The 23,009-nt window shown below is 40.7% G+C and overlaps 7 non-coding genes across 7 annotated transcripts; all 7 read right to left on the bottom strand.

The window, feature by feature from the left end:
* Positions 1–783: 783 nt before the first annotated feature.
* Positions 784–857, bottom strand: trnat-ugu (transfer RNA threonine (anticodon UGU)). Its single transcript has one exon. It is a non-coding gene; the product is annotated as a tRNA-Thr (tRNA).
* A 1,098-nt stretch (positions 858–1,955) lies between these two features.
* trnat-ugu (transfer RNA threonine (anticodon UGU)) lies at positions 1,956–2,029 on the bottom strand. Its single transcript has one exon. It is a non-coding gene; the product is annotated as a tRNA-Thr (tRNA).
* Positions 2,030–12,267: 10,238 nt separating this feature from the next.
* On the bottom strand, positions 12,268–12,341 carry trnat-ugu (transfer RNA threonine (anticodon UGU)). The gene has a single exon. It is a non-coding gene; the product is annotated as a tRNA-Thr (tRNA).
* A 1,126-nt stretch (positions 12,342–13,467) lies between these two features.
* Positions 13,468–13,541, bottom strand: trnat-ugu (transfer RNA threonine (anticodon UGU)). The gene has a single exon. It is a non-coding gene; the product is annotated as a tRNA-Thr (tRNA).
* A 1,114-nt stretch (positions 13,542–14,655) lies between these two features.
* On the bottom strand, positions 14,656–14,729 carry trnat-ugu (transfer RNA threonine (anticodon UGU)). The gene has a single exon. It is a non-coding gene; the product is annotated as a tRNA-Thr (tRNA).
* A 1,093-nt stretch (positions 14,730–15,822) lies between these two features.
* trnat-ugu (transfer RNA threonine (anticodon UGU)) lies at positions 15,823–15,896 on the bottom strand. The gene has a single exon. It is a non-coding gene; the product is annotated as a tRNA-Thr (tRNA).
* A 6,760-nt stretch (positions 15,897–22,656) lies between these two features.
* Positions 22,657–22,730, bottom strand: trnat-ugu (transfer RNA threonine (anticodon UGU)). Its single transcript has one exon. It is a non-coding gene; the product is annotated as a tRNA-Thr (tRNA).
* Between the last annotated feature and the right edge of the window lie 279 nt (positions 22,731–23,009).

Here is a 23,009-nt window from a genome sequence, read left to right as displayed (position 1 = left end):
GTCTCCCTCTGGTCCTGTAATTTTGATTGATTTAGCTTCAATGACAACATTAATCATGTGAAACGGAGGAGATAAGAAGACTTTTTTTGTAATGGTATGGCTAATAGATGGATGGATAGAGAGAAGGAGAGAGTTAAAAAATAATATTTATTTTTAGAAATCAAAATATAGATAGAGAGAGAAAAAATATATATATATACAGTGTATTTATAATTAAAAATCAAAAGTTAGATAGAGATTAATAAAATAAATAATATTGACAATTATAAATCAAAAGGTAGATAGATAGATAGATAGATAGATAGATAGATAGATAGATAGATAGATAGATAGATAGATAGATAGATAGATAGATAGATAGATAGATTGATTGATTGATTGAATGAATGAAACCAGAAAGGGCTGGGTGATGGAAGAGTGAAATGTGTTTTTTTTAATGTGATTGCTGCATGGAGGACGAGGTGGCCGAGTGGTAAAGGCCATGCCTTGCACTGTGCTCTGTACGCGCAGGTTTGAATCCCATCCCCGTCGCGTTTTGGCACGTTTTCCTCCGTGGCCTTGGCTCCGTTTTGCCGTGCCAGTCATAACGGTACAGGGCTCTGTGGCGCAGTGGATAGCATGTTGGACTTTTAGGCTGGTTGTGTGGTGTGATTCAAAGGTTGCGGGTTTGAGTCCCGCCAGAGTCGTGAATGTTTATGTGTGTTTTTTTTGATTAATTAGTTGTGTTTTTTTTTTTAGAAGAAGAAGACGGTATGCATTTAGCTTTGGGACAAGAATAAAAAGAGGCACTGCTGGGATTCGAACCCAGGATCTCCTGTTTACAAGACAGGTGCTTTAACCAACTAAGCCACAATGCCCCACACGTGCCAACTGCTCGATGTCTCCTCCAGGTGCTCTATGTGGTGCACTTGTTTTGTGTGTCGTACTTATACGGCAGGATGCTGCAGTTGTGAGTTGGAGGCTCCCCGGGAGCTGCTTTTTCAAAACTTGCAATCTGGATACAAATGATCTGGATTTGTAATCCTATATTTTGTGATTGAGATTACTTTTTAAAATGCTGGACTTTTTAATCGCAGTTATTCATAATATGGATAATCCAGCAGTGACATTTTCTGAACAAATGGATCAAAATGATCCAGATTACAAGTTTTGAAAAACCGGCTCCTGGTGCATATCTCTTTTGTGTCTCCCTCTGGTCCTGTAATTTTGATTGATTTAGCTTCAATGACAACATTAATCATGTGAAACGGAGGAGATAAGAAGACTTTTTTTGTAATGGTATGGCTAATAGATGGATGGATAGAGAGAAGGAGAGAGTTAAAAAATAATATTTATTTTTAGAAATCAAAATATAGATAGAGAGAGAAAAAATATATATATATACAGTGTATTTATAATTAAAAATCAAAAGTTAGATAGAGATTAATAAAATAAATAATATTGACAATTATAAATCAAAAGGTAGATAGATAGATAGATAGATAGATAGATAGATAGATAGATAGATAGATAGATAGATAGATAGATAGATAGATAGATTGATTGATTGATTGAATGAATGAAACCAGAAAGGGCTGGGTGATGGAAGAGTGAAATGTGTTTTTTTTAATGTGATTGCTGCATGGAGGACGAGGTGGCCGAGTGGTAAAGGCCATGCCTTGCACTGTGCTCTGTACGCGCAGGTTTGAATCCCATCCCCGTCGCGTTTTGGCACGTTTTCCTCCGTGGCCTTGGCTCCGTTTTGCCGTGCCAGTCATAACGGTACAGGGCTCTGTGGCGCAGTGGATAGCATGTTGGACTTTTAGGCTGGTTGTGTGGTGTGATTCAAAGGTTGCGGGTTTGAGTCCCGCCAGAGTCGTGAATGTTTATGTGTGTTTTTTTTGATTAATTAGTTGTGTTTTTTTTTTTAGAAGAAGAAGACGGTATGCATTTAGCTTTGGGACAAGAATAAAAAGAGGCACTGCTGGGATTCGAACCCAGGATCTCCTGTTTACAAGACAGGTGCTTTAACCAACTAAGCCACAATGCCCCACACGTGCCAACTGCTCGATGTCTCCTCCAGGTGCTCTATGTGGTGCACTTGTTTTGTGTGTCGTACTTATACGGCAGGATGCTGCAGTTGTGAGTTGGAGGCTCCCCGGGAGCTGCTTTTTCAAAACTTGCAATCTGGATACAAATGATCTGGATTTGTAATCCTATATTTTGTGATTGAGATTACTTTTTAAAATGCTGGACTTTTTAATCGCAGTTATTCATAATATGGATAATCCAGCAGTGACATTTTCTGAACAAATGGATCAAAATGATCCAGATTACAAGTTTTGAAAAACCGGCTCCTGGTGCATATCTCTTTTGTGTCTCCCTCTGGTCCTGTAATTTTGATTGATTTAGCTTCAATGACAACATTAATCATGTGAAACGGAGGAGATAAGAAGACTTTTTTTGTAATGGTATGGCTAATAGATGGATGGATAGAGAGAAGGAGAGAGTTAAAAAATAATATTTATTTTTAGAAATCAAAATATAGATAGAGAGAGAAAAAAATATATATATACAGTGTACTTATAATTAAAAATCAAAAGTTAGATAGAGATGAATAAAATAAATAATATTGACAATTATAAATCAAAAGATAGATAGATAGATAGATAGATAGATAGATAGATACTTTTTTTACTTTTTGAAAAAACTTTATTTAACAATTAAATAAAATACACAAAATCAATATTTATAAAACAGATGTCATCACAAAATCAATTCAGATCCACCCAAGGTGAACAAAACAATACATAAAATATTATGATCACATAAAAATTCACATCACAGATACTCCTCCAGATCACCATCCTTAACAGCACACAACACACTGTCTACACACCAGACTTCCTCAAACATTGCTATATTATGCATTGCTTTATAAAAATTAAAATCCAGTCTAACCCGTGTTAATACAAGCATTCTAAAAATGACAAAAGGATCAGTATTTAAGCCGTCATTCATTTTGTTTTTTCTGCTCTTTAGAATTGCTAATTTGGCCTGTCCAATAAAAAAATTCACCAGCTGGATTGAGTACTTTCTCTTTTTATAATACTTAACACCAAAAATAAAAAACACCTCAGAGAACACAAAACCCAATCCAGCAAGCAAATCCTTCAGAGCAGCAAAGAAAGGTTTTAATCTGGTGCAGAACACAAAACAATGGTAAACAGTTTCCCTTTGTGAGCAAAATGGACAGGAATCTTTCACCTCAGGGGTTATGATGCTCACAAAGGAGTTAACGGCAATGATGGTATGTAAGATCCTCCACTGCAGATCCCCCGATCTTTTTGGCAGTGGTGGCTTATACAGGGTTCTCCAAGCTGGCACTATCTGTTCCGCCACCCCCAGCTTCTCTCTCCAGTGTGTGTCTGGTATTGACCTGAGCTGCTGCTGGTAACGGCCCTTTACACACACCCTATACAGCTGTTTCCCCTCTACTGTACACAGAGGGAGATCTCTCAGAGCCTCTACAGTCAGTAAATAACCCTGCTCATCAGAAGCCTGACTGATCGCTGGGGACACTAACAATGATGGAAAGGGGGAGTCCGTGTGCGGAACTCTCTGTTCCCTAAACAGCTGGTTTAAGAGCTCCAGCCCCTCACCGGGGAGAGCGGCACGCACCTGGGCAAGGAAAAGCTCAGCAGTGCGGACAGACCGCATCCCCAGGGCAGATGCTAACCACTGAGGAGTCACCCAGCTGTAGGTGTTGAAATCTAAAAGGGCTTTAAGCTTTACAACACCTGCCTTCACTAACCTATATATAAAAGTAGCAGACTGAACAATATCACACTTCAAGAAAGTATTATATATTAACGGCTCTTCTAGGAGCCAATCAAGGCTAATGTTTCCAGTGCCCCTCTGCTCAACACGCACCCACTGCCATGCCCTCAACAGGCTCCTATAATAATCTGGCAGTCGGTCCATCTCCAGTTTACCCATTTCTAACAAAAAAAGACTCCTATCCAGACCCAGCCTCCCCACCTGCTGCAGGAAGGCACAGGCAAACTGCCTCCACGGGAGGTCCTCCGTGCAATACAGCAGCCTCTGCAGGGCCTGTAACCTAAAAGCCTCTGTCCTGCTAGAAAGGTCTATGAGTCCCTGCCCCCCCTCAGCCAGAGGCAGGTACAGCACACTCTGTCTGATCCAATGCACCCCATCCCAGAAAAACTCCAACATCACAGCCTGAACCTGTTTCACTAATGACTGTGGGGGCTCCAAGCAGATGAACCTGTGCCACAAGCTAGAGGCCACCAAGTTATTAATAATAAGTACCCTACCTCTATAGGAGATCTGCAGAAGCAGCCATTTCCACCGCTGTAACCTGCCTTTTACCTTCTCCACCATCCCCTCCCAATTTCTCTGCACTGTGCTGTCATCCCCAAGATGGACACCCAGATAAAGGAGCCCACCCCTGCTCCACTGCAATCCAGCAGGTAAAAATGGAGGACGACAACCCTTCCAGTCACCCAGAAGCACTGCACTACTCTTATCCCAGTTTACTTTAGCAGATGACAGCTTCTCAAACAGTCTTTGACAGGTGCCTACACTGTCAACATCAGTTTGGTTGTTAACAAATATAGCAATGTCATCTGCATAAGCTGTTACCTTCACTGGTTTACCGGGACACTGAGGAATGGACAGTCCAGTCAATACCCTCCTCAGCTCATTTATAAAAGGCTCTATTGCTAAAGCGTAGAGCATACCAGACATGGAACACCCCTGTCTAATACCTCTCTGAACGGGGAAAGGGGCGCTTAAGCCACCATTGATTTTCAATAGACCAGAAACGTCACCATAGAGCAGCTGAACCTTCTCTAAGAAACCGGTCCCAAACCCAAAAGCTTTAAATGCCCTCCACAGGTAGAGGTGATCTACCCGGTCAAAAGCCTTTTCCTGATCCAACGACACTACACCTGCATTGAAACCAAAAAGCTTGGAGGCTGCCAGTATATCTCGAACTAAAAAGATATTATCGAAAATGGATCTGTCTGGAACGCAGTATGTTTGGTCTCCTTGCACCACCCGCCCTATCACAGTCCTGAGACGGTTTGCGAGGGCTCTGGAAAGGATTTTATAATCGGCACAGAGCAACGACACAGGTCTCCAGTTTTTAATATTACACAAATCTCCCTTTTTAGGGAGAAGAGTGATGACCGCTCTTCTGCAACTCTGAGGCAGAACTTTATCCTGCACACTCTCCCTGAAAACATCCAACAAGTCCTCTCCCAGCAGAGACCAGAACTTTTTATAAAACTCCACTGGGAGACCATCAAGTCCAGGTGTCTTTCCATTGTTCAGCCCCTGCAGGGCATCAGAAAGTTCAGTCAGTGTCAGAGGACTTTCCAGCCCCTTGGCTTCCTCCTCAGGCAGCTGAGGGAGGTCCTGCAAGAAACGCTGTGATTCCCCAGTTTCCTCCACCGCCTCTGCTGTAAATAGGTCCTTATAAAAACCCACAGCCAGCTTCCGGATCTCTGCGTGCTCCCTGAGCTCCTGCCCAGCCGCTGTCCTCAGGCAAAGAATCACTTTTCTCTGTGCACTCTTTTTCTCCAGCCCAAAGAAATAGTGAGTGGGTGCATCCATCTCCACTAAGCTCTGGAAACGCGATCTCACCAGAGCCCCCTGCACCTTTACGTCCAGCAGATCCGCTAACCCCCTTTTTTTACATTTTAGGCCCTCAATCAGCCTTTCGTTTGGGCTGGACTCCAGAGCTCTCTGGAGCTGTAGGATGTCCTCCTCCAGCTCTCTCATGGTTTTATTTAAGCTCTTTGTGACGTTTCTAGTATACTGCTGACAAAAAGATCGGGTCTGCACCTTCCCTAGATCCCACCATTGCCGCAATGAGGAGAAGTCTCTTTTTTTACATCTCTCCCAAAAAAAACTAAAAACTTTCCTAAAATGCTCGTCATTAATCAAAGCAGTATTAAAATGCCAGTATGCACTTTGTATTCTCAGAGAGGGGAGCAACACACTGGCAGAAACTAAACTGTGATCTGACAGGCTTGTGGGGCTGATAAAACAAGATTTAAAAATGTTTAAATTATGTTTAACAGTATAAAACCGGTCCAATCTAGCCATGGAAACATCAGTGCCATGTGTTTTGACCCATGTATATTGTCTATCCTTTGCATTAATGTTTCTCCACACATCAACTAGTTCCATATAGTTTTCAATTCTAACCAGCTCCCTGGCAGACTGAGGATGTGGCTCAATGTGATTCCGATCTAATCTACTATCAGCTGTGCAATTAAAATCCCCACCTAAAACTAACACCTCATCGGTTTTACATCCGACCAACATACCTTCAAGCCTCTGGAGGAAGCTTACCCTCTCCCTACCATCAGTAGGTGCATACACATTAACAAAAACAAAGACTCTGCCTTCAACAACCGCTTGGACTCTGAGTAACCGTCCTTGTACGACTTCACAGGCAACTACAGAGCTCGGTTTAAACCCCTCAGAAAACAAAATGCTAACCCCAGCACTCACATTAGTTCCATTACTGAAAAAAACCTCCCCTTTCCAATCCTTTTCCCAATCAACCTGATTTCCCCCATCTATGTGAGTCTCCTGCAAAAACATAACATGCAGATTTTTCTGCAAGATAAATTCAAACAATGTAGCTCTTTTACAAGCATTTCTACAGCCATTAATATTAAGGCACCCGATATTAAAGCTAGCCATTGCAGAGTTTGAAAAGGAAACACATTGATATTCAGAAAAGAAAAACAAGCAGACAGTAAAGAGAAAGAGTATTAGGAGTGTACTGGCCATCAGGACTGACTGTGTTTAACATTGCCACGGAGTTTGCTCGATATGTATTTGAGGCGCACTAGCTCCTGAGTACTAAACGTTTCTTGAGCAGAAACGCTTTGTTTTAAACCTCGTACTGAGCTCAGAAACAAATCAATATCGGGAAAAAAATCCTCAACATCAATTCCCCTTCGCCCTTTCGTCTGCTCCAGGAAATCTTTGATGCTTTGAACACTGTACCCTCCCCGGGGTTTATACGCACCCAGCGATTGCGATGCTTGAGAGGAGTCAGTGAGACTGCCTTCATCCTCACTGTCTACAGCGGGATTGTCTGTCACTGTGCTGACAGCCTGCGCGCTGCACGTCTCTGCAGAGCTCCCAGGCTCCACACCAACACTGCTGCCGTCAGAAGAAACGCTGCATTTTTTTGTGACAGCACTGCCCTCTGTTTTACTCACCCTTTTTTTTCCCGGCAATCTAAAAACCTCACTATCCTCGGCGAACTTTACCCCTTCTACCTGTATCTGAACATCACCCCACACACTAGCAACCGTCTCTGTGTCCATTTGCTCACTCTCTCCCTCCGTTCCGTGACTTTCTGTGCTCTCACTGTCTTTTGCTGTATCTTGTACTTTGGTTTGGCCTTCCGCCCCCAACACAGCATCACTGCCTGCCCCCTGGGGCTCAGCTGCCCCCCCGTCACTAACCTGCTCGCCCTCCGAGCTGCCCGCAGGTACTGATCCGACGGCGAGCCCAGCACCGGCCGGTCCTGGCTTCTGCTTATCAGCAGTCTCGTCTCCCTTACTCCCATCCCGCTGCCTACTCTCTTTCTCGGGACAGTTTTTCACCAAGTGACCTTCAGTCCCACATCTGAAACACTTCATCGAGTCCGAGGTTGCATAAATGACATAATCACTGCCATCCACCTTAAATTTAAGCGTGATGTTAAGATCTTCATCGATGTTTTTAAGAATCATGAACAACTGCCTTCTGAATGACATACTGAGAAACACAGCAAGTTCAGTTCGCAGTTTGGACCCCCTTACTACAACAGTGTGCTGCCTTCCAGGAGCCTCAGTCAAGCACATCACTGAGAATGTGGACAGGCTCCTAGAACGAACAGGAGATGACCCGGTAGTAGTCGTCCACATTGGTACAAACAACATTGGAAGAGACAGGCCAAGATCCCTGCAAAACAAATTCAGAGAGCTAGGAAGGAAATTAAAAGACAAGACCAAAACTGTGGTCTTTTCTGGGATACTGCCGGCGCCTTGCAAAGGACCATATGGACAGCTGGAAATACAAAATCAAAATGCATGGCTGAAATCGTGGTGCACACAGGAAGGCTTCACCTTTCTTGAACATTGGAGCACATTCTACAACAAGGACTATCTATACAGGTGGGACGGACTGCACTTAAACAGAAAGGGAACCAATCTACTCGGAGAAAGGATCCTTCAGGCGGTACAGAAGCATTTAAACTAGAAAGGAAGGGGGGAGAAAACAAAAAAACAGAAGGGAGACTACATCAAAACAAGAGCAACAACTCAGGTAAGACCACTATTAAATGTATTTATCTTAATGCTAGAAGTCTCAGAAACAAAATGTTAGAACTTGAAGCTACAGCACTAACAAGCAACTACGATGTGATAGGTGTTACAGAAACTTGGTTGTCTGAGAGTGATGGAGACGAATATAATATTAGTGGGTACACACTGTATAGGAAAGACAGGCAGGACAGAAGAGGCGGAGGGGTAGCGCTATACATAAGAAATAGCCTTGAAGCCCAGGTGTTAAATCAGGACAAAGAAAACAATGCAGAATCAATATGGGTCAGAATAATGGACACAAATTCAAAGGGCATAATAATAGGAGCATGCTATAGACCGCCAAATTCAGACGCTGAGCAAAATAATCTGTTATACAATGACATTCGAAATGCGTGTAGAAAAGGAGAAGCCATACTAATGGGGGATTTCAACTTCCCCTGTATAAAATGGGAAAACCCAATGGGGGGCACGACGGACGAAATTGAAATGGTGGAAATGACAAATGACTGCTTCCTAACGCAATTTGTCAAGGCACCGACTAGAGGGGAGGCATGCCTTGACTTAGTCTTTTCAAATAATGAAGACAGAATAACTAAAACAGAGGTCAGAGAGCCATTGGCAAACTCAGACCACAACATGGTCTCATTTGAAATATTTTTTAAAACCCCAAAAGTAATGACTAAAGCTAAGGTTTACAATTTTAGAAAAGCAAACTACGAAGGTATGAAACAGAGACTAACAGAAGTAGATTGGAGTAAAATAGAGAAAACATCCACAGAAAAAGGGTGGCTGTTTTTTAAAAATGTAGTACTAGAGGCACAAAACAATTACATCCCAAAAGTAGACAAATCTAAATCTAAAACAAAATGGCCAAAATGGTTTAATAGATCAATTAAAAAAAATATTCAGCGAAAAAAGGCACTTTACAGGGCGTTTAAAAGGGACCAAAAACAAAGCACACAGAAAGAGTACTTGGAACTGCAAACACAAGTCAAAAAGGAAGTTAGAAAGGCCAAGAGAGAGATAGAAATCAATATTGCTAAGGGGGCTAAAACCAATTCCAAAATGTTTTTCCAATATTATAACAGCAAGAGAACATTCAAAGAGGAGGTTAAATGTCTAAGAGACACAAATGGCAAAATCATAGATGAAGAAAAAAAAATAGCAAATATATTAAATGATTACTTTTCACAGGTTTTTACAAAGGAGGACACGGACAACATGCCCCACATGTCGACCTGTTCCTATCCAGTTTTAAATAACTTTAGCATAACAGAGGCAGAAGTGTTAAAGGGACTAGGAGCTCTTAAAATAAACAAATCCCCTGGGCCGGATGAGATCCTCCCAATAGTACTCAAAGAAATGAAAGAAGTTATTTACAAACCGCTAACCAAGATCATGCAACAGTCTCTTGACACAGGGGTTGTACCAACAGACTGGAAAATAGCAAATGTAATACCAATCCACAAAAAGGGAGACAAAACCGAACCAGGTAACTACAGACCAATAAGCCTGACTTCTATTATATGTAAACTTATGGAAACTATAATAAGATCCAAAATGGAAAATTACTTATATGGTAACAATATCCTGGGAGACAGCCAGCATGGTTTTAGGAAAGGGAGATCATGTCTAACTAACCTACTTGACTTTTTTGAGGATGCAACATTGAAAATGGATAACTGCAAAGCATACGACATGGTTTATTTAGATTTCCAGAAAGCTTTTGACAAAGTCCCGCATAAAAGATTAATTCTCAAACTGAACGCAGTAGGGATTCAAGGAAATGCATGCACATGGATTAGGGAGTGGTTAACAGGTAGAAAACAGAAAGTACTGATTAGAGGAGAAACCTCGAAATGGAGTGAGGTAACCAGTGGTGTACCACAGGGATCAGTATTAGGTCCTCTGCTATTCCTAATCTACATTAATGATTTAGACTCTGATATAGTAAGCAAACTCGTTAAATTTGCAGACGACACAAAAATAGGAGGAGTGGCAGACACTGTTGAAGCAGCAAAGGTCATTCAAAATGATCTAGACAGCATTCAAAATTGGGCAGACACATGGCAAATGAAATTTAATAGAGAAAAGTGTAAAGTATTGCATGCGGGCAATAAAAATGTGCATTATAAATATCATATGGGAGATAGTGAAATTGAAGAAGGGAACTATGAAAAAGACCTAGGAGTTTATGTTGACTCAGAAATGTCTTCATCTAGACAATGTGGGGAAGCTATAAAAAAGGCTAACAAGATGCTCGGATATATTGTGAGAAGTGTTGAATTTAAATCAAGGGAAGTAATGTTAAAACTCTACAATGCATTAGTAAGACCTCACCTAGAATATTGTGTTCAGTTCTGGTCACCTCGTTACAAAAAGGATATTGCTGCTCTAGAAAGAGTGCAAAGAAGAGCAACCAGAATTATCCCGGGTTTAAAAGGCATGTCGTATGCAGAAAAAAGAATTGAATCTATTCAGTCTTGAACAAAGAAGACTACGCGGCGATCTGATTCAAACATACAAAATCCTAAAAGGTATAGACAATGTCAACCCGGGGGACTTCTTTGACTTGAAAAAAGAAAAAAGGACCAGGGGTCATAAATGGAGATTAGATAAAGGGGCATTCAGAACAGAAAATAGGAGGCACTTTTTTACACAGAGAATTGTGAGGGTCTGGAACCAACTCCCCAGTAATGTTGTTGAAGCTGACACCCTGGGATCCTTCAAGAAGCTGCTTGATGAGATTCTGGGATCAATAAGCTACTAACAACCAAACGAGCAAGATGGGCTGAATGGCCTCCTCTCGTTTGTAAACTTTCTTATGTTCTTATGTTCTTATAACATGTTTCAAATGTGGTGACTTACAGCCTAAAGGGATTCTCTTCAGCCCAGACATGAGCTGCCCATATCTAGCCAGCTCCCTCTCTATCACTTCATTTTTCAGGAACGGGGGAACATTAGAAAGGGTGATTTTCCTAGCGGGGACAGCTAAAGGAATTACGGGGAGAAACGTATTATTGACAACAATCCCCTTTTCTACAACCATAGACACTAGCTCCACTGTACCTAAAAAAACCACGATCGATCCGCTCATGCGAGAAGCCGATTTTACGTTTTCACAACCGACTACCTCCCCAATAGCGAGCACACATTCCTCCAAAGGGATAAACCCCTCGGCGGAAACTTTAACTCCATGCCGGCGGGTTAATCTTTCAAACAAAAAGTTTGGCGGCGGCCTCCCTCCTGTGCCGGCCATCCTGCCCGCTGTCGCTGACAGAGCGTCAGTCAGCTCAGCACGTAAAACTGTTCACCAGTACACTTTAACCAAGAAATGCAAAACAATATAAAAACAAACAAGAGAAAAAGAAAAAGACCGACAAACCTGCCAGCAGCGCTCACGCACACACCACCACTCCACACCGCTCTCACTCCGCCAGGCAAAACAAGTCGAGAGATAGATAGATTGATAGATAGATAGATAGATAGATAGATAGATAGATAGATAGATTGATTGAATGAATGAAACCAGAAAGGGCTGGGTGATGGAAGAGTGAAATGTGTGTTTTTTAATGTGATTGCTGCATGGAGGACGAGGTGGCCGAGTGGTAAAGGCCATGCCTTGCACTGTGCTCTGTACGCGCAGGTTCGAATCCCATCCCCGTCGTTTTTTGGCACGTTTTCCTCCGTGGCCTTGGCTCCGTCTACCTCAACTTTGCCATGCCGGTCATAACGGTACAGGGCTCTGTGGCGCAGTGGATAGCATGTTGGACTTTTAGGCTGGTTGTGTGGTGTGATTCAAAGGTTGCGGGTTTGAGTCCCGCCAGAGTCGTGAATGTTTATGTGTGTTTTTTTGGATTAATTAGTTGTGTTTTTTTTTTAGAAGAAGAAGACGGTATGCATTTAGCTTTGGGACAAGAATTAAAAGAGGCACTGCTGGGATTCGAACCCAGGATTTCCTGTTTACAAGACAGGTGCTTTAACCAACTAAGCCACAATGCCCCACACGTGCCAGCTGCTCGATGTCTCCTCCAGGTGCTCTATGTGGTGCACTTGTTTTGTGTGTCGTACTTGTACGGCAGGGTGCTGCAGTTGTGAGTTGGAGGCTCCCCGGGAGCTGCTTTTTCAAAACTTGCAATCTGGATACAAATGATCTGGATTTGTAATCCTATATTTTGTGATTGAGATTACTTTTTAAAATGCTGGACTTTTTAATCGCAGTTATTCATAATATGGATAATCCAGCAGTGACATTTTCTGAACAAATGGATCAAAATGATCCAGATTACAAGTTTTGAAAAACCGGCTCCTGGTGCATATCTCTTTTGTGTCTCCCTCTGGTCCTGTAATTTTGATTGATTTAGCTTCAATGACAACATTAATCATGTGAAACGGAGGAGATAAGAAGACTTTTTTTGTAATGGTATGGCTAATAGATGGATGGATAGAGAGAAGGAGAGAGTTAAAAAATAATATTTATTTTTAGAAATCAAAATATAGATAGAGAGAGAAAAATATATATATATACAGTGTACTTATAATTAAAAATCAAAAGTTAGATAGAGATGAATAAAATAAATAATATTGACAATTTAAAATCGATAGATAGATAGATTGATTGATTGATTGATTGATTGATAGATAGATAGATAGATAGATAGATAGATAGATAGATAGATAGATAGATAGATTGATTGATTGATTGATTGATTGAATGAATGAATGAAACCAGAAAGGGCTGGGTGATGGAAGAGTGAAATGTGTGTTTTTTCAATGTGATTGCTGCATGGAGGACGAGGTGGCCGAGTTGTAAAGGCCATGCCTTGCAATGTGCTCTGTACGCGCAGGTTTGAATCCCATCCCCGTCGTTTTTTGGCACGTTTTCCTCCGTGGCCTTGGCTCCGTCTACCTCAACTTTGCCGTGCCAGTCATAACGGTGCAGGGCTCTGTGGTGCAATGGATAGCATGTTGGACATTTAGGCTGGTTGTGTGGTGTGATTTAAAGGTTGCGGGTTTGAGTCCCGCCAGAGTCGTGAATGTTTATGTGTGTTTTTTTGGATTAATTAGTTGTGTTTTTTTTTTTTAGAAGAAGACGGTATGCATTTAGCTTTGGGACAAGAAGTAAAAGAGGCACTGCTGGGATTCGAACCCAGGATCTCCTGTTTACAAGACAGGTGCTTTAACCAACTAAGCCACAATGCCCCACACGTGCCAACTGCTCGATGTCTCCTCCAGGTGCTCTATGTGGTGCACTTGTTTTGTGTGTCGTACTTGTACGGCAGGGTGCTGCAGTTGTGAGTTGGAGGCTCCCCGGGAGCTGCTTTTTCAAAACTTGCAATCTGGATACAAATGATCTGGATTTGTAATCCTATATTTTATGATTGAGATTACTTTTTAAAATGCTGGACTTTTTAATCGCAGTTATTCATAATATGGATAATCCAGCAGTGACATTTTCTGAACAAATGGATCAAAATGATCCAGATTACAAGTTTTGAAAAACCGGCTCCTGGTGCATATCTCTTTTGTGTCTCCCTCTGGTCCTGTAATTTTGATTGATTTAGCTTCAATGACAACATTAATCATGTGAAACGGAGGAGATAAGAAGACTTTTTTTGTAATGGTATGGCTAATAGATGGATGGATAGAGAGAAGGAGAGAGTTAAAAAATAATATTTATTTTTAGAAATCAAAATATAGATAGAGAGAGAAAAATATATATATATACAGTGTACTTATAATTAAAAATCAAAAGTTAGATAGAGATGAATAAAATAAATAATATTGACAATTTAAAATCGATAGATAGATAGATTGATTGATTGATTGATTGATTGATCGATAGATAGATAGATAGATAGATAGATAGATAGATAGATTGATTGATTGATTGATTGATTGATTGAATGAATGAAACCAGAAAGGGCTGGGTGATGGAAGAGTGAAATGTGTGTTTTTTCAATGTGATTGCTGCATGGAGGACGAGGTGGCCGAGTTGTAAAGGCCATGCCTTGCAATGTGCTCTGTACGCGCAGGTTTGAATCCCATCCCCGTCGTTTTTTGGCACGTTTTCCTCCGTGGCCTTGGCTCCGTCTACCTCAACTTTGCCGTGCCAGTCATAACGGTGCAGGGCTCTGTGGTGCAATGGATAGCATGTTGGACATTTAGGCTGGTTGTGTGGTGTGATTTAAAGGTTGCGGGTTTGAGTCCCGCCACAGTCGTGAATGTTTATGTGTGTTTTTTTGGATTAATTAGTTGTGTTTTTTTTTTTTAGAAGAAGACGGTATGCATTTAGCTTTGGGACAAGAAGTAAAAGAGGCACTGCTGGGATTCGAACCCAGGATCTCCTGTTTACAAGACAGGTGCTTTAACCAACTAAGCCACAATGCCCCACACGTGCCAACTGCTCGATGTCTCCTCCAGGTGCTCTATGTGGTGCACTTGTTTTGTGTGTCGTACTTGTACGGCAGGGTGCTGCAGTTGTGAGTTGGAGGCTCCCCGGGAGCTGCTTTTTCAAAACTTGCAATCTGGATACAAATGATCTGGATTTGTAATCCTATATTTTATGATTGAGATTACTTTTTAAAATGCTGGACTTTTTAATCGCAGTTATTCATAATATGGATAATCCAGCAGTGACATTTTCTGAACAAATGGATCAAAATGATCCAGATTACAAGTTTTGAAAAGCCGGCTTCTGGTGCATATCTCTTTTGTGTCTCCCTCTGGTCCTGTAATTTTGATTGATTTAGCTTCAATGACAACATTAATCATGTGAAACGGAGGAGATAAGAAGACTTTTTTTGTAATGGTATGGCTAATAGATGGATGGATAGAGAGAAGGAGAGAGTTAAAAAATAATATTTATTTTTAGAAATCAAAATATAGATAGAGAGAGAAAAATATATATATATATATATATAGTGTATTTATAATTAAAAATCAAAAGTTAGATAGAGATGAATTTAATAAATAATATTGACATTTATAAATCAAAAGTTCGATAGATTGATAGATAGATAGATAGATAGATAGATAGATAGATAGATAGATAGATAGATTGATTGATTGATTGAATGAATGAAACCAGAAAGGGCTGGGTGATGGAAGAGTGAAATGTGTTTTTTTAATGTGATTGCTGCATGGAGGACGAGGTGGCCGAGTGGTAAAGGCCATGCCTTGCACTGTGCTCTGTACGCGCAGGTTTGAATCCCATCCCCGTCGTTTTTTGGCACGTTTTCCTCCGTGGCCTTGGCTCCGTCTACCTCAACTTTGCCGTGCCGGTCATAACGGTGCAGGGCTCTGTGGTGCAATGGATAGCAAGTTGGACTTTTAGGCTGGTTGTGTGGTGTGATTTAAAGGTTGCGGGTTTGAGTCCCGCCAGAGTCGTGAATGTTTATGTGTGTTTTTTTGGATTAATTAGTTGTTTTTTTTTTTTTAGAAGAAGACGATATGCATTTAGCTTTGGGACAAGAAGTAAAAGAGGCACTGCTGGGATTCGAATCCAGGGTCTCCTGTTTACAAGACAGGTGCTTTAACCAACTAAGCCACAATGCCCCCACACGTGCCAACTGCTCGATGTCTCCTCCAGGTGCTCTATGTGGTGCACTTGTTTTGTGTGTCGTACTTGTACGGCAGGATGCTGCAGTTGTGAGTTGGAGGCTCCCCGGGAGCTGCTTTTTCAAAACTTGCAATCTGGATACAAATGATCTGGATTTGTAATCCTATATTTAGTGATTGAGATTACTTTTTAAAATGCTGGACTTTTTAATCGCAGTTATTCGTAATATGGATAATCCAGCAGTGACATTTTCTGAACAAATGGATCAAAATGATCCAGATTACAAGTTTTGAAAAACCGGCTCCTGGTGCATATCTCTTTTGTGTCTCCCTCTGGTCCTGTAATTTTGATTGATTTAGCTTCAATGACAACATTAATCATGTGAAACGGAGGATAGAAAAAGACTTTTTTTGAATTGGTATGGCTAATAGATGGATGGATAGAGAGAAGGAGAGAGGTAAAAAATAATATTGATTTTTAGAAATCAAAATATAGATAGAGAGAGAGAAAAAAAATATATATACAGTGTATTTATAATTAAAAATCAAAAGTTAGATAGAGATTAATTTAATAAATAATATTGACATTTATAAATCAAAAGATATTTAGATAGATAGATAGATAGATAGATAGATAGATAGATAGATAGATACTTTACTTTTTAAATAACATTTATTTACAACAGAGTATAAACTTTTACATTACAATAAATTCTACAAAAAATTCATATATTTAGAACAAGTTCATCAGACTCTTCATCCACCTCACAGAGCACTCCATTAAAACACCATATAATTTCAAATTTTAATAAATCGTGCATCATTTTATAAAAATTAAATTCAACACCTATACGTTCCCTTACTAGCTTTCGAAACACTTTAACCAAGTCTTGACTGTTTTTATCAATTTCACTGCTCCTACTTTTTAAAATGGCCAATTTAGCTTGACCTAACATAAAATTAGCCAACTGAAACACAAACTTTTTACTCTTTGCATATGTGACCCCAAAAATAAAAACCGTCTTCGTGAACTCCAAACCCAGCTTTAAAAAGAGGTTGTTTAAAAAAACAAACAATGGATCCAATCTTTGACATTCCATGTAGCAGTGAAAAACAGTCTCTCTTTTGCTGCAGAAAGGGCACTTGTCATTCACCTCCGGATTTAGTATTGTTATAAAAGCATTAACAGCCAGAATGGTATGCAAGAGTCTCCATTGTAAGTCACCAGATCTTTTACAAAGGGGAGGTTGGTATAAAGCTCTCCAGGCTGGCTTGTCCTCCTCTCCAGCTCCCAGCCGCTCTCTCCAATGTGTGTCCGGTAGAACTTTAAGCACATCTTGGAACTTTACTTTCACACACATTTGATATGCTTTTTTTCCTTCCAATAGGGAAAAGTGGCATCTACACAAGTCCTTCACTTTTAAAATCTTGCCACTCTCTTCCTCAAAATTACTAATAGCAGGAGAGATTAGCAAGGAAGGAAACGGAGCCTGCTGAGGGATTCGATGCTCACTAAAAACACTCTCCAGTGCCTCTCGCCACTCTGGGAGCAGAGCTTCATTCAGCTGTGACAGGTAAACGCCTGCCACACGTACAGACCGCATGGCCAGAGCATTGGCTAAACATTCTGGGTCCTTCCAAGCACATTTTTCTGTGTCTATTAGATCATAGATCCTCACAAGTTTAGCCCTAATAAGGGAATCATTAACCGATTTGAAACTATAAATGAAACTAAATTGTGGATTTAACACCAAAGGCTGTTGTAGAACCCAAAAGGGGTCTAAAGGAAACTCATACTCGGCCTTTAGTGCACCCCAAGCCCTCAGCATGCTCTTGTAAAACAGAGGAAGACACGTCAAATTAATTTGACCAACATCCATAAATAGCAAATTAAAATCAAAACCAAACCCTCCAACCTGACGAAAGAAAGACAGCGCCAGTCCTCTCCAAGGCAACTCTACCGGTGAATAAAACAATTTTTGCAACGTTTGCAGTCTGAAGGCAGCTGTCCTGCACTCAATATTGATGAATCCTTGCCCACCCTCATCCAATGGCAAATGCAACACACACTGCCTCAACCAGCAATATCCATTCCAAAAAAACTCCAAAAGCAGGGATTGGATCTGTTTCAACAACATTTTTGGAGGCTCCACACAAATTAACTTATGCCAAAGACTGGAGGCGACTAAATTATTTACCACTAAAACTCTTCCTCTAAAAGACATTTGAGGAAGCAGCCACCTCCACCTCTGCAAACGTCCTTTTATATTTTCCAAAACCCCTTCCCAATTTTGCCTTTCCATTTTCTCATTGCCCATAAAAATTCCCAAATACTTGAAACCTTCTCGGGTCCACTGCAGTCCATCAGGCAATACCAATGACTTGCATCTTTTTTCTTCCCCAACCTGCACAGCACTGCTCTTACTCCAATTTACTCGTGCAGACGAAACCTTTTCAAAGATTTTCTGGGTCTCAACTAACACTTTTATGTCTTCTTGACTACTTATAAACAACATAATATCGTCAGCATAAGCTGACAGCTTAATTGACTGATTGCAGTTTGGAATATCTAAGCCCGTCAAAACACTTCTTAACCTACTCAAGAAAGGTTCAATTGATAGTGCGTATAACATACCAGATAGAGGGCATCCTTGTCTAATTCCTCTCTGAATTTTAAAAGGTGCAGTAAGTCCTCCGTTTATTTTAATCAAACTGAAAACGTTACAATAGAGCGATCTTATTTTACTAATGAAATTAGAGTTAAGACCAAAAGCAGCGAGGACCTTCCATAAATACTGGTGGTCGACTCTATCAAAAGCCTTTTCCTGATCTAACAAAAAAAGACCAGTACTAAAGCCAAACAATTTTGAGGCTGCCAATATGTCCCTGACCAAAAAGATATTATCAAAAATGGATCTATTTGGGATGCAATAAGTTTGATCAGGGTGCACCACAGTCTCGATCACTGTACTCAGTCTGTTGACTAGAGCTCTAGAAAGAATTTTATATTCGGAGCACAACAGTGACACAGGTCTCCAATTTTTTATGTCGCAAAGATCACCTTTCTTTGGAAGGAGCGTGATAACTGCTCTCCTGCAGCTTAGCGGCAGCTCTCCTTGCTCAAAACTCTCTTCAAAAACTTCAGCAAGATCATATTTCAACAGTTGCCAAAAACTTTTATAAAACTCCACGGGCAAGCCATCAATGCCAGGAGCTTTGCCCTGATTCAGCCCTTGCAGAGCAACAGTAAGTTCTTCGATAGACAGGGCACTCCCCAGCCCTTCATTAGCCTCCTCAGGCAAACACGTCATGCCCTGCAGGAAACCCTGCACCTCCTCAGGCTCAGCCCCAGCCTCCGCTGCAAATAAACCTGAGTAGAACTGGACAGCGTGCCTCCTGATCTCCTCCGGGTCTCTCAGCTCCACTCCGTCCGGCCTCCTTAGACAATGAATTGCCTTCCTTTGGCTACTTTTTTTCTCCAAACTGAAAAAAAACTGAGTAGGTGCGTCCATCTTCGTCAGCCCCTGCACCCTAGATCTCACCAGTGCTCCTTTCACTTTTACATCCAAAAGATTTGCAATTAATTTCTTTTTGTACTTTAATTTTTCAATTAGATTATCATTTTGCTTGGAGTCTAGAGCTCTCTGGAGCTCTAAGACATCCCGCTCCAGCTCCTGCAGAGACTCATTTACCCTCTTTGTAACGTTTTCATTGTACTGTTGACAGAATGTTTTTATTTGAACTTTACCTACGTCCCACCATTGTCTAAGATTTGAAAAGGAACCTTTATCATCCCTCCATGTTTTCCAAAAGAAATTAAAACATTTGATAAAATGCAAATCATTTAACAAACTAGTGTTGAATTTCCAATAGGAACGACTGCGTTTAACATTAGGCAATAAAACAGAAAGGAATACAAGGTTGTGATCAGAAAAGGTAGAAGGAGAGATGCTACATTGTTTTATCAGATTAAAATGCTCTTTGAAAACATAAATCCGATCTAATCTCGCCATTGAGATGTGACTCTTACTGTACTTAACCCAAGTATATTGTCTTTTATTAGGATGCACACTTTTCCACACATCAATTAAATCAATCTTTTTTAATATAACTGATAATTCTCTTGCAGACTTAAGGTGTGGCTCAGGATGATTTCTGTCTATTTTACAATGAGCAGTACAATTAAAGTCCCCTGCTAAAAACAAAACCTCATCAGACGTGCATTCTACTAAAACCTCGTCCAGAATTTTGAAAAATTCCAACCTCTCTTTTCCATCATTGGGGGCATAAATATTAATAAATACAAAGGATTGTCCTTCTACTACAGCTTCTATTTTAAGCATCCGACCTTTTACCAGTTCAGTAAAGTCCACAGACTCAGGTTTAAAATGTTCCTTAAACAAAACTGCCACCCCAGCACTCACATTAGATCCATGACTAAAGAACATTTGCCCTTTCCATTCCTTTTCCCACTCTGACTGGGTTTTGAAATCACAATGAGTTTCTTGTAAGAAAATGACATCCAGTTTTTTCTGGTTCAAATATTCAAAAACAGAAGCCCTCTTAAAACTGTCTCTACAACCATTTATGTTAATAGTCCCTAACAGAAAAGTCATCATTGGGATAGAAAAAAAAACAAACAATATTTGGAAAAAAACCACGGAGTTTACCATTTTTATTTTTGATTAAGTTTACCACGAACTCTAATCAAACAATTCTTTAAACACCAGCGTTCTTGATCTGTAAAATTTGACCCAGAGGACTTCTTTACCAGATAAGCCGCTGAGTTCACAAACAAACTTAAGTCAGGAAAAAAATCCTCCACATCAACTTTTCTCCTTCCCTTTGTCAACAGTAAAAACTCTCTTATATCTTGCTCACCATACCCGCTCTTTAACAAAATGGATTCAGAGCATTGAGAGGAGTCGGTTAACACAGCCTCCTCCTCCTCCTCTCTCTCTGACTCTGAATTACTTTCATGTATGGTGCTGGCAACCAAAACACTCCAGGGCTTTTGCCCCTCCTTTTTAGGAGGTTGTTCTTTTCCCCTTGTTTCTACTTCCTCTATATTTTTCCTTTTTAATAATTTTTTCCTCTTTTTTCCTGGAGTCTTAAATCCAACATTATCATTCATATTCTCACTCATTTCCATTGCCAAACTGCTTACTTCAGAAACATTCTCCGATGCACTCTCCCCTAGACGCTCGGTTTTATTTCCACCCGCACCCTGATTGTCCTCTCTTACTTCTCCATTCTCTGCTTCTCTCATACTATCCGTATCATTAACAGTACCACCTTCAATCTGTTGTTTTTCATTACCATCACTACTGGTATTCTTAATTTCCTTCTCGCCAGTTTTACTCTCTGTTCCGCTCACCTCCACACCAACACTCGTCCCAGCCACCTCTCCATCATTTTCAGCGCTCACATTCCCTCTCTCCATACCCCCACTCTCTGTTTCAACATCAACATTACTCGGCTCTGTGGATTTCAAGTTCACCGCTACTTTCTCGCTCACCTCTCCCCCTTCTCTCTCCTCTCTATCTTTTGTTTTCGGGCAATTTTTAACTAAATGTCCATCCGCCCCACAATTGAAACATTTCATCGTTTCTGAAGTAGCAAAAATCACGTAGTCACAACCATCCACTTTAAACTTTAAAACAATGTTAAGTTCCTCACTCCCTTTATTCAGAACCATAAACAACTGTCTCCTGAAGGAGACCACATGTTGTAATAATGGAGATTTACAGCCCAACGGGATTCTTTTTGGGGCTGAAACAATTTGCCCATGTCGAGACAATTCATTTATAATTAATGCATTTTTAAGGAAAGGTGGAACGTTTGATATGATTATTTTCCTCGCTGGTGTCACTAATGGCGTCACTGCAACCAGAGAATCATTCAAAACAATTCCATTTTCTACTACTTTATTCACTAGATCAGTTTGACTTAAAAACGCCACGACTGATCCATTCATTCTAGATGCAGACTTTATATTGTCATAACCGACTACTTTCCCAATCGCTAACATGCACTTCTCTATAGGAACAAAACCTTCCGTAGCTATTTTAACTCCGTGCTTACGAGTTAAACTCTCAAGGGGGAAAACCCCCCCTGAGCCAGCCATGCTGACCGCAAAAGACAAACTTCTTTAATTTATTTAACAAACAAAACAAAAGAACTATTCACATTAACAAACACATATAAAAAAGAAAGAAAAACGAAACACCTACTTTCAATCCACTCCACCTCACTCACTCCACTCTCCCAGCATGCATCACACTAGACAGAACAGATAGATAGACAGATAGATAGATAGATAGATAGATAGATAGATTGAATGAATGAATGAATGAAACCAGAAAGGGCTGGGTGATGGAAGAGTGAAATGTGTTTTTTTTAATGTGATTGCTGCATGGAGGACGAGGTGGCCGAGTGGTAAAGGCCATGCCTTGCACTGTGCTCTGTACGCGCAGGTTTGAATCCCATCCCCGTCGTTTTTTGTCACGTTTTCCTCCGTGGCCTTGGCTCCGTCTACCTCAACTTTGCCGTGCCGGTCCTAACGGTACAGGGCTCTGTGGCGCAGTGGATAGCATGTTGGACTTTTATGCTGGTTGTGTGGTGTGATTCAAAGGTTGCGGGTTTGAGTCCCGCCAGAGTCGTGAATGTTTATGTGTGTTTTTTTGGATTAATTAGTTGTGTTTTTTTTTAGAAGAAGAAGACAGTATGCATTTAGCTTTGGGACAAGAATTAAAAGAGGCACTGCTGGGATTCGAACCCAGGATGTCCTGTTTACAAGACAGGTGCTTTAACCAACTAAGCCACAATGCCCCACCCTTGCCAACTGCTCGATGTCTCCTCCAGGTGCTCTATGTGGTGCACTTGTTTTGTGTGTCGTACTTATACGGCAGGATGCTACAGTGGTGAGTTGGAGGCTCCCCGGGAGCTGCTTTTTCAAAACTTGCAATCTGGATACAAATGATCTGGATTTGTAATCCTATATTTTGTGATTGAGATTACTTTTTAAAATGCTGGACTTTTTAATCGCAGTTATTCATAATATGGATAATCCAGCAGTGACATTTTCTGAACAAATGGATCAAAATGACC

This window comes from Acipenser ruthenus, chromosome 24 (genome assembly GCF_902713425.1).
Source record: "Acipenser ruthenus chromosome 24, fAciRut3.2 maternal haplotype, whole genome shotgun sequence".
NCBI classification, from domain to species: domain Eukaryota; kingdom Metazoa; phylum Chordata; class Actinopteri; order Acipenseriformes; family Acipenseridae; genus Acipenser; species Acipenser ruthenus.
This window is presented reverse-complemented; position numbering and strand designations above follow the sequence as displayed.